We start from the raw sequence: 11,955 nt of genomic DNA, 5'->3' as shown, positions 1-11,955 counted from the left end.
GGATTATTTCAGCTTCTGGGCCCTTGAGTTGCTTGTTGCCCACCTGTCCTGGCCCCTATCCCCAGAACTGTCTGATGGTAATGGGGTCTGAGAGGGCACCTCCTCGCAAATGCAGAGCCCTTGGCTGGTGAGTAGCCGCTCCCCTGGGGTCAATCAGGAGAAGTTTCTCTGCCCTCCTCCCTGGAGCAAGAACAGAAAAGGCTGCTGGGTAGCTCTCTGCTCTCCAGAGAGCCCACATTAGTAGCAAACAACCCGGTAAAAAGCCATCTCAGGACTCAACGCCGAGCAGGTAACAGCCGCTTCCTCCAGCAAAGAATGAAAAGAGAGAAGCGTGTTTCTGTATCATCTGCAGCCCGGAGCGCCTTGCTGACCCAAGGAGCTCCTCCCACAGACCTTCCGTTACTCACAGCTGCCCTGGCAGCTGCTGCAAACACTGGGTCCAATTTGAGTCTTTTAGGTTCAGTGTAATTGCTTCTTTTATCTGATGGTTTTAAATTAGTTATTCCTTTCCAAAGAAACATGCAGCAATTCTCTTCTTTACAGACGTCCTAATCAGATCAGGAATTCGGGGATACTCCACACACCCCTATGAAGGTGTGGGTCCCTATAAGTTCCCTCAGACACACAGCAAACCAATTCCTCGGGTGGGACCACAAAGTAAGTTCTCCTGTGTGTGTGCGTGCTAAGTCACTTCAGTCATGGCCCTCTGGACTGTAGCCTCCCAGGCTCCTCTGTCCATAGGATTCTCCAGGCAAGAATACTGGAGTGGGTTGTCATGCCCTCCTCCAGGGGATCTTCCCGACCCAGGGATCGAACCAGCATTTCTTTACATCTCCTGCACTGGCAGGCAGGTTCTTTACCACTAGCGCCTCCTGGGAAGCCCCTAAGCCACAAGGGAAGCGCCAAGTCAGTCTACATGTGTCCTAAATGGAAGTGGGTGGGTTTGGAGTCATTATAACTTCATCTGTTAAGAAGGGACTCACTTCAGGGAAAAAGAATCTTTGAATTTCACTTGAACATTAAATCAGTTTTAAAGAAGTGAGGAGGCACAAAGGATTTCACTTTGGCGCTTTAAGCCTCACTGCCTTCTGCCAGCACCACTCCAGTCCTCACACCCACCCTCTGCCCTCTTCTCCCACAGGTGAAATGAATTCAGTTTGCATTAAGGCCCAGGAAGGCATGCACTGCTGCACCCAGGGGAGATTTGGGTTTGGGATTCCTCAAGGAGCAAAAAGCATATCATTAAGAGCTGGAGTGAGCTGACTCAAGTCTTACCAAACCCTCTTCCAGGAATGAGGCAAGGAGTTTCAAGACCAGCTGCCAGGGGTGGATAGCGGAAACACGAGTATGTGGTTTCACTCCACGTAGGCACAAATGTTCCACGGAAGCCCTTTCGTGTCTCTCTGCTACTCCTGCGCAGACCCCTGCTCTCCACAAACACTGCTCTGCTTAACCAAATACATTTGCCATATTCAAAAAGAAGAGACATAGTCTCTGCTTCTTGCATGTGGGGACCACGATGAAGCAGGGGAATCCCACGGCTGACTTTGCACCAGGGTCCGCTTTGATAAGGAGCACCACCGCATCCTCTTTTCCTGGGAGCGTCGTCAATGCAACAAGCGATTTGGCAGCTGCAGCAGGGAAGGGACCCCACCATGCAGCAGGTCAGCGGCCCAGACAACACTGACTGTAGACCCTGGACCCACTTTCCTCTCCAAACCCAGATTCTGGCATGGCATGCATCTTCCCACTTGGTGCAATTATGGTCCTTGAGAGTATCAACTCTGCCCCAGTAAAGCTAACTGAAAGTGCTCCATAGTAAGAGTGTGCCTGCGTGCTAAGTCACTGCAGTCGTGTCTGACTCTTTGCGACCTCATGGACTGTAGCCCACTAGGCTACAGCCCTGGGATTCTCCAGGCAAGAATATTGGAGTGGGTTGCCATGCTCTCCTCCGGGGGATCTTCTCGACCCAGGAAATGAACCCCATCTTCCACATCTCCTGCACTGGCAAGCGAGTTCCTTACCACTAGCTCCACCCAGGAAGCCCAACAGTAAGAGCACGGCGAGAGAACACTTTACACAAAATTCCAAGGGACAACTCTATAAAATTCAACCATCTCCTCTTCTCAAAGACTCAGACAGCCCTTTACACACACACACACACACACACACACACACACACACACACACACACACACACACCCCAGTGACTGCAGGAGAAAGCATTCAAAATAGAAAACTAGTTTCACTTGGCTAGCAAAGAGGTGTTTAGTTTCTTTACCCATCTGACCGTAATTTGCAGAGTGTCCACTGTGGGCAAGCCATTGTGTGAGAAATCCAGATGGATCAGAACCTGATCCTCATGGAAACGATGCTCCATCAGCAGGGGGGAAAGGGGGGGGGGCATGAGCAAAGAATTTCAAGCCATCATCCAGTAGGAGATGAGGTTGCTAAGATGGAGATAGAGATGTTTACTGCCAGCATCTCCTGGGAGAAAAAGGCAAAACCAGACCTGAGGAACGTCCGTCAGAATTCTAACCTGCCTGATGCAAGCACCAGCAGCCCCAAAAGGCATTCTGAACCTCCATGAAATGGGATTTTGCACAGTCGGTATTTTTAGAAATTTCTCATTCCTTTTTGCAGTCCTGATTTGGCACAGAGAGATGCACACCTTTTACTCTCCAGATGAAAGAAACACAGGGCTTCCCAGGTGGCACTATTGGTAAAGAATCCACCTGCAATGCAGGACACACAGAAGATGTGGGTTCAGTCCCTGGGTCGGGAAGATCCCCTGGAGGAGGGCATGGCAACCCACTCCAGTATTCTTGCCTGGACAATCCCATGGACAGAAGAGCCTGGCGGGCTACACTCTATGAGGTCAAAAAGAACTGGGCACGACTGAAGTGACTTAGCACAGCACAAAGAAACGCAAGTGGATCTTCAAGTTATACGGTAGAAAACCCAGAAGGAAAAGTCGCGAGCACATGACTTCAGGTGACCCTGTTCCTTAAGTGCAGAATGGACACATAGCAGGGGAAGAGAAAGGTGATCTGGTGTGGCCATTCCCTCACTCCCCAAAGAGCCAGCCAGGGGGTCCTGAGCATATACCTGGGGATAAGGCTGGCCCATGCTGAGTCCAGGCTGCTGCTGGACAAAGGCATATTGTCACTGCAGGTCAGTTTTTGAGGGCTTTCTCCATCATTTTTCAGCTCTGTTCCTAGGGAGCTGGTATTAGCAAGAGTTATCACCCCTACTTTATAGACGTGGGAACAAACATACCCTTATTTCCTACATGGAAGGCAGCACAGTGCACTGATTGGGACAGTGGACTCTGGCCCAAGACTGCCTGGGTTCAATAACCAGCTCCACTGCTTCCTAGCTCTGGAGTCTTGGAAAGAGGCTTAACCTCTCTGTGCCCCTGTCCCCCCCATCCGGACCCACAGAATTGCCAAAAATGTCAAGCACTGAAATTATCATCTGGCAATGTAAAACCTCTCCATAAATGGGAGCTATTGCATGCAAGCTAATTCATTTCAGTCGTGTCCCGCTCTTTGAGACTCTATGGACTGTAGCCCGGCAGCTTCCTCCGTCCCTGGGATTCCCCAGGCAAGAATACAGGAGAGGGTTGACATTTCTTCCTCCAGGGGATCTTCCCAACCCAGGGACCAAACATGCGCCTCTTATGTCTATTGCATTTTTTAAGCAGGTTCTTTATCACTAGTGCCACCTGCGAAGCCCAAATGTGATCTATTATTTTACCCACCTCCAAATAGGTTATGCTGCTTTCCAAAATCACATTAGGTAGCGGCGGACTTAGAAAACAGTCCAAGTTTCATATTGCCCAACTCACTGGATTTTTTAAACTGAATTCTGCTGCTTCCTTTCAGTCCTCCTTTAAAGGAAAATGTGAACCCCCTCTCCCATGCACAGGCTCAGCCACGCTTGTACAACATAGAGGCACTTTCCGACCACAGATGTTTGGTCACCCGACTAAAACTGAGCCAATCTGATTCCCTAGGAATTTGGAGTTGAAACAAGAGTCCGGTCTTTCTGGCTGCTGTCTTGAACGGGGGCCACGAGAACTTGAGAGCTGTTGATGGCAGCTGTTTCCTGTCATATAGACAGGAAAATGATAAGTCAGCCTTCGCCAAGAGCGGAAAATGTGCTCAGTGCACAGAGAGCGGCAGTGATGCAGGATGGAGGGAAAGAGGGGCAACCTGGGTCCCCAGGAGCTCTGGTGCTGGCTCCTCAGACCCAGCTGGCGCCCTGACTTCAGGGTTCCCAACACAATCCCTGTAGTGACAACAATGCCTGTTCTTTCCTTAGGCTACCACAGTCTGGTTTCCATAGTTGCAACCAGAGTCCTAGGGCATACCGGAGACGCCCAATTACCTACTATGTGTGCACAGCTCAAGAGTCGCAAGGATCAGGAGATGACAGTCTGAGCACTGAACAGGAACAGATGCCTGGGGACCTCTCTGGACATCAGTCTCTTTTTCCCCTGCCTGTGGCATCATTAGAAACAGCCTAAAAGTCCTGGAAAGAACATTAATGTGGTGAAAGAGTGTGAAACTAAAGTCTTGGAGTCCCTGAGGAGGCAGTTTGACCTCGAAGAAAGGGTATAAGCACTAAAATAAAAATATCCACTGTGTGACCTCAAGAAAGTTACTTAGTCTCTCTGGGCTTCAGTTCAGTTCAGTTGCTCAGTCATGCCCAACTCCAGAGAAGGCAATGGCAACCCACTCCGGTACTCTTGCCTGGAAAATCCCATGGGCAGAGGAGCCTGGAAGGCTGCAGTCCATGGGGTCACTAAAAGTCGGACACGACTGAGCAACTTCACTTTCCCTTTTCACTTTCATGCATTGGAGAAGGAAATGGCAACCCACTCCAGTGTTCTTGCCTGGAGAATCCCAGGGATGGCAGAGCCTGGTGGGCTGCCATCTGTGGGGTCGCACAGAGTTGAAACAACTGAAGCAACTTAGCAGCAGCAGCATGTCCAGCTCTTTGCAACCCCATGGACTGCAGCATGCCAGGCCTCCCTGTCCATCACCAACTCCCAGAGATGACTCAAACTCAAGTCCATCAAGTCAGTGAGGCCATTCAACCATCTCATCCTCTTTCATCCCCTTCTCCTCCCACCTTCAATCTTTCCCAGCATCAGGGTTTTTTCCAATGAGTCAATTCTTTGCATTAGGTGGCCAAAGTATTGGAGTTTCAGCTTCAGCATCAGCCCTTCCAATAAATATTTAGGAATGATTTCCTTTAGGACGGACTGGTTGGATCTCCTTGCAGTCCAAGGGACTCTCAAGAGCTTTCTCCAACACCACAGTTCAAAAACATCAATTCTTCAGTGCTCAGCTTTCTTTATAGTCCAACTCACATCCACACATGACTACTGGGAAAATGATAGCTTTGACTAGACCAACCTTTGCTGGCAAAGTAACGTCTCTGCTTTTGAATATACTGTCTAGGTTAGTCATAGCTTTTCTTCCAAGGAGCAAGCATCCTTTAATTTCATGGCTGCAGTCACCATCTGCAGTGATTTTGGAGCCCCCAAAAATAAAGTCTCTCACTGTTTCCACTGTTTCCCCATCTATTTGCCATGAAGTGATGGGACCAGATGCCATGATCTTAGTTTTCTGAATGTTGAGTTTTAAGCCACATTTTTCACTCTCCTCTTTCACTTTCATCAAGAGGCTCTTTAGTTCTTCGCTTTTTTGCCATAAGGGTGGTATCATCTGCATACCTGAGGTTTCTGATATTTCTCCCGGCAATCTTGATTCCAGTTTGTGCTTCATCCAGCCTGCCATTCCGTATGATGTACTCTGCATAGAAGTTAAATAAGCAGGGTGACAATATACAGCCTTGAGGTACTCCTTCCCCAATTTGGAGCCAGTCTGTTGTTCCATGTCCAGTTCTAACTGTTGCTTCTTGACCTGCATACAGATTTCTCAGGAGGCAGGGAAGTTGGTCTGGTATTCCCATATCTTTAAGAATTTTCCACAGTCTGTTGTGATAAACACAGTCAAAGGCTTTGGCATAGTCAATAAAGCAGGAGTAAATGTTTTTCTGGAACTCTCTTGCTTTTTCAGTGATCCTGCAGATGTTGGCAATTTGATCTCTGGTTCCTCTGCCTTTTCTAAAACCAGTTTGAACATCTGGAAGTTCATGGTTCATGTACTGTTGAAGCCTGGCTTGGAGAATATTTAGCATTATTTTGCTAGCATGTGAGATGAGTGCAATTGTGCAGTAGTCTGAACAATCTTTGGCATTGCCTTTCTTTGGGATCGGAATGAAAACTGAACTTTTCCAGTCCTGTGGCCACTGCTGAGTTTTCCAAATTTGCTGGCATATTGAGTGCACCACTTCAATAGCATCATCGTTTGGGATTTGAAATAACTCAACTGGAATTCCATCACAACCACTAGTTTTGTTTGTAGTGAGGCTTCCTAAGGCCCAAGCCCACTTGACTTCACTTTCCAGGATGTCTTGTTCTAGGTGAGCGATCACACCATTGTGGGTATCTGGGTCATTAAGATCTTTTTTGTACAGTTCTTCTGTGTATTGTTGCCACCTCTTCCTTATATCTTCTGTTTCTGGGCCTCAGCTTCTCAGTAAATGAGGATATGGTGTCTATGAAGTCATATGGGGGTTAAGGAATGTAAACTGCCTACATATACTAGGCATGCTTTAAGTACTAATTATTGTTATTATAGGCTATAACCATTTATTATGTTAATATAAATAAAATTGACATACCCAAATGTTATTTTATTACATATAAACATGTCCATACATAATAAATCATTGGTCTTAATATGGTGTGGAACACCCAACTAACAGGAAAAGCAAAAACATTGCTCAGGGAATATTTTGACCAAATCTGTTTTTTTAAAAAAAGTCCAGCAGCAGGGCACCAACAGCCTCAGCAGATACCACATGCTGTTAGGCCTCCCTGAATGCCATTCAAAGATGCCTGGATCCTTGGACAGAGAGGAGGGGAGGGAATAGATGGGGAAGCATGGAACTCTCGCCACCAGCAGCTTTCTCTCATGCTGGCTTGTGCATGACTGTGGACAGCAGCCCGCCAGGCTCCTCTGTCCATGGAATTTTCCCTGCGAGAATGCTAGAGTGGGTAACCATTCCCTGCTCCAGGGGATCTACCAAACCCAGGGATCAAACCTGGGTCTCCTGCATTGCGGGCAGATTCTTTATCATCTGAGCCACCAAGGAAGTCTGATAAACCACACAGCCCTTCATCAAATTCTGGGTAATTGGGGCTTGCATGGACAGGTTATAACATGTGTAATTTGGCCACAATTAGGTGGTGTTAACTTTCAGTGCAATTCAGCAGATATTCACTGAGCACTTAGCACTGTGCTGAGTCACTCCCGAACTCCTTAGTTCCTCAGCGATTAGTGAATATTGAACACCTTCTAAGTTAGAGGCACACAGTGGGCAAGTGAGACTAGAGGACAAGCAAATGCATGTAGCTGAAGGTGGCTGGTGGGCCAGAGCAGGACCAGAAGGACAAAGAGAGGCACAGGGCGCCCCCAGACAGTCAGGATTAGCTGAATTGCCTAAGAAATGGGAATTGTAGAGCCCCTGAGCTTTGGGTAAGAGCACCCAGAAGACTTCTCAGGGTTGTCAAAAAAATTCATTTTCTTTCATAAACTACTGTGATATGCTTGAAAAAAAAAGAGGACGCCCAGTCCGAGTGAGTCAGGGCACTGTAGATCCACAGGATAACAAGAGCCCTTCCTGCCCAAACCAGGCCGGATACAGGAACCTGAGACAGAACGACTGGCAAGACTGATGAATGACCAGGCCCAGTTTCAGAAGATGAGTCCAGGAGCTGCTCAGAACCACAGCCATCAAGGGAAGTGGGACAGAACAACATCACAACAGATTTGCAAGGCCAGGATGAGCTGACCCTGGGCATGGGGAGGGGTGGGGAGGGACTCGGAGCAACAGCAGGCCTGGCGTCTGCAGAACCCTTACCAGGACACAGCGGGGAGCTGAGGTTTCTGCTCCCATGATGCTTCTTATGGGACGATAATGGGAGGGTCCTTTATAGGAATGGGCCAGTCTGTATCAGAATGGTGGTGGTTACACAGATCTACACACGGGAGGAAACGGCATGGAACTACAAACACACACACGAGTGCGTGTAAAACTGGAGACAACTGAAGAGGGTCTGTAGGGCAGTTCACAGATTGCATCAGTGTCAGTTTCCTGGTTGTGACACTGCTACAAGCTGTCACTCCTGGGGTACGCTGGGGGAAGGGGCCCCTGAACTCCACTTACTGTTGTTGCCTTCCTGAGTGTCTACAGCTGCTTCAAAATAAAAAGCTTTTTAAAATATGCTCCTCATTGCCCTCACCTCTTCCTCTCCTTCTCCTCCTCTTTCCCCTCCCCCTCCTACCCTCTCCCTCCTCATCTTCTTCCTCTTTCTCTCCCCCCCTCCGTGTGCTCAGTCCCTCAGTCGTGTCCGACTCTTTGCGACCCCATGGACTGTAGCCCACTAGCCTCCTCTGTCCATGGGATTTCCCAGGCAAGAATACTGGAGTGGGTTGCCATTTCCTACTCCAGGCACTCTTCCCAATCCAGGGATCAAACCTACATCTCTTATGTCTCCTGCCCTGGCAAGTGGATTCTTTGCCACCTGGAAAGCCCGCTCACTACTGAGGATGTCTGACAATGCCACCAGGATAAAAAGGCCTCAGTAGATAGAACAATTACCCTGTTCAGTGGGCTTCCCCAGTGGCTCAGACGGTAAAGCGTCTGCCTGCAATGCAGGAGACCCAGGTTCGATCCCTGGGTTGGGAAGATCCCCTGGAGAAGGAAATGGCAACTCACTCCTCTAGTACTCTTGACTGGAAAATTCCATGGGCAGAGGAGCCTGATGGGCTACAGTCCATGGGATCGCAAAGAGTCGGATACAACTGAGCAACTTTCACTTCTTCTTCACCCTGTTCAGCACTGGGCTGTGCCCACCTACATTGTGTTACAGGTATGAATGGTTATTACGCTGGGCTGCACTTTATAAGTGGAATTCGCTCCGTCATGTCTGACTCTTGGCAACCCCATGGACTGTCCATGGAATTCCCCAAGCCAGAATACTGCAGTGGGTGAGTTGTTCCCTTCTCCAAGGGATCTTCCCAACCCAGGGATTGAACCCAGGTCTCCTGCATTGCAGGCGTATTCTTTACCAGCTGAGCCACCAGGAAAACAACAAGGGAAGCACTTTATAAGAATTTAATATATATTCCTTCACGCTTTAATCGCTTCCATATTATTTGCAGGACTCGTCAGAACCTTGTTGCATTGCCAGATGGATTTCCGTTGTAACTTTCTTTATACAACATCAACACAAATTTACCTACGGGGTTAAATGTAATCACATCACATGTACCAAGTTTATCTTTTACATGCCATCTTTTCTTTTGCCTTTTTATGGGTGAATTCCCCCTCCAGGTGGTCTGCGAACCCCCTAGTAGTACATGTGACAACCTAGAATGCCTTGTTTCAAATTTTGCTCTATTCGCAAATAAGCATGCATAACAAGTCATAGGCGTACATACATGGTTGCTTTTATGTGCATTAGAGAAAGGATGTTATAAGGTGGCGCTAGTGATAAAGAATCTGCCTGCCAAGGCAGGAGCCACAAGAAACACATATTCAATCCCTGGGTCGGGAAGATTCCCTGGGGAAGAAAATGGCAACCCACTCCAGTATTCTTGCCTAGAAAATTCCACAGACAGAGGAGCCTGGCGGGCTACAGTCCATGGGGTCACAAAGAGTCGGATAGGGCTGACACGCACACATCGGCGGGATGACTTATTCCTTTGTGGTAATATGTGTCTGAGCTTCATGTAATAACATTCCTGCACCTTTCGGCATTCTTTACTCACTCAACAGTACTTCAGAAATATCCCATCAACATAACTGGAATTTTCTTGATACATTCTTTTCAGTGACAGAAAAGGTTCCCTAATTCATTCATTAATTTAACCGTTTCTCCAAAGTGATCTTTCACGGTCTTTCCCTCCCTTTCTGCCTCTGCAAACAATGCCATATTAAACATCCTTGGACATATATTCTTGGTTATGTTTATGCCTTCAGTTACGTGGGCTGGATTTCCAGGAGTAAGAGAGCTCAGTGGAAAGGTTCGAGCATTTTCATTTTAACTAAAAGCTACAGCCTGCTTTTCAAGGAAACCCTTCACCTCCTGGCAGCAAGGTATGGACATCCTTTCCCCGAATTTCCACCTGCAGCAGGCAGTCGCTTTATATTTTGGACTTTCCGAAGGACATAAACTGATGCTGGGTTTTGGTTCCTGCATCACTAACTGAGTGTGCTTCTGAGTTGTCTGTTGGCCATTTGAATTTGCTCATCTGTCAGCTGCCTCCTCCTGCCCATTTTTCTAGTCAGCTTCTTAAGCTTGTCTGGATGACTTCTAAGATTCCCTTGCATATCCTTGGCATAATATTTTCCAAGTCTATGATTCATCTGTTGACTTTATTTATGATATGTTTTGCCATTCAAATGTCTTTTTGAAGCATTAAGAACTGAATCTGCCTGACTCTTCTGTATGTCTGTGTGTTCCCAGGTTCTGACAGACGGGGCAGCGTGTATCTTTCTTAGGCTCACTGGGGCAAGAAGCTGATCTCCACTCCCCCTCCGGAGCTTCACTTCTCTCCTTGGGACCGTGATCTACCCAGGGCCGATGGCATACTGAGCTTGCGTTGTTCTCCCTGCTGGGACTCCGAAAGCCAAAGACCACGCCTGCATCCAGCCACCCGCAGGGCCCTGCAGCCATGTGACTCAGGATGGATTAGTGTTGATAGCACAGGAGAAAGAAGTCAAATTGGACCTCCATCTGTACAGCACCCCATCTTTTAAATTTAAGGAAAAGGCAGATGCAAAGTCTATATGAGGGTTGCGTATGTGTGTGTGTGATAAATTCAGCAGAAATTCACCAACACATCTTCCCTGAGTTTTTAAATGGCTTCCAATAGAATGGAAGTGTGTATATTGAAGGGTTTCTATTTTCCTTACTATTCCCTGTTTACCTAAGGCAACCAAGCCATGTTAACCAGAGGTAAAACATAAACTTTGGTGGCACAGTGGTAAAGAATCTGCCTGCCAATGCAGGAGATGTGGGTTTGATCTCTGTGTCGGGAAGATCCCCTGAAAGAGGAAATGGTGACCTGCTCCAGTATTCTTGCCTAGGAAATTCCATAGACAGAGGAACCTGGCAGGCTGTAGTCCATGGGCTCAGAGTCAGACACGACTGAGCGCCTGAGCACAAACATGCACAAAACATAAACTTACCTCGTTTATTTAAATCTACCTCAGTGCCTCGATCTACATGTGCATTATGCAAATTTAGGTATGAATCTGGCCAAATCAGTCCCAGTATGTTAGTCTGCTGTGGCTGCATAGCAAATTCTGGTAACTTTGGCATTTTAAAACCATACCCAGTGATCACCTCACAGGTGGGGAGTCCAGTGGCCTCCACTAAGCCCTCTGCTCAGGGTCCCCCAGGTCTAAGTCACAGTATTGGCTGCCCTGAGCTTGTATCTGTGGAGAACTGGGGATGATTCTGCCACCCAGCTCACGCAGGCTGACGTTCCTATGGCCATAGGACTGAGGTCCCTCTCTGCTCCGAGATGCCGCCCGCACTCTTTCTGGCCCTGCGGCATCTCCAGCCTGACTCTGACTTCAGCCAGCTGTGCTCCTGGCTGCCTGGGGCTAATCCTTCCCACATTGTTTGCTTGCAACACTGTACAACTGGCACTTTGTGCAGGTCTTCCATAGCATGCAAAGTCGCCTCAGTCGTGTCCAACTCTGTGCAATCCTACAGACTGTAGCCCACCAGGCTCCTCTGTCCATGGGGTTCTCCAGTCAAGAATACTGCAATGGGATGCCATGCCCTCCTCCAGGGGATCT

The 11,955-nt window shown here is 48.0% G+C and overlaps 1 non-coding gene across 1 annotated transcript; it reads left to right on the top strand.

Annotated features, from left to right (window-relative positions):
• Window positions 1-8,757: 8,757 nt before the first annotated feature.
• On the top strand, window positions 8,758-8,830 carry TRNAC-GCA. Its single transcript has one exon. It is a non-coding gene; the product is annotated as a tRNA-Cys (tRNA).
• The last annotated feature ends 3,125 nt before the right edge of the window (window positions 8,831-11,955 follow it).

This window comes from Oryx dammah, unplaced genomic scaffold (assembly GCF_014754425.2).
Source record: "Oryx dammah isolate SB20612 unplaced genomic scaffold, SCBI_Odam_1.1 HiC_scaffold_2, whole genome shotgun sequence".
Lineage (NCBI taxonomy): Eukaryota > Metazoa > Chordata > Mammalia > Artiodactyla > Bovidae > Oryx > Oryx dammah.
Note: the sequence above shows the minus strand (reverse complement) of the source record. Positions and strands in the feature narration are given on the sequence as shown.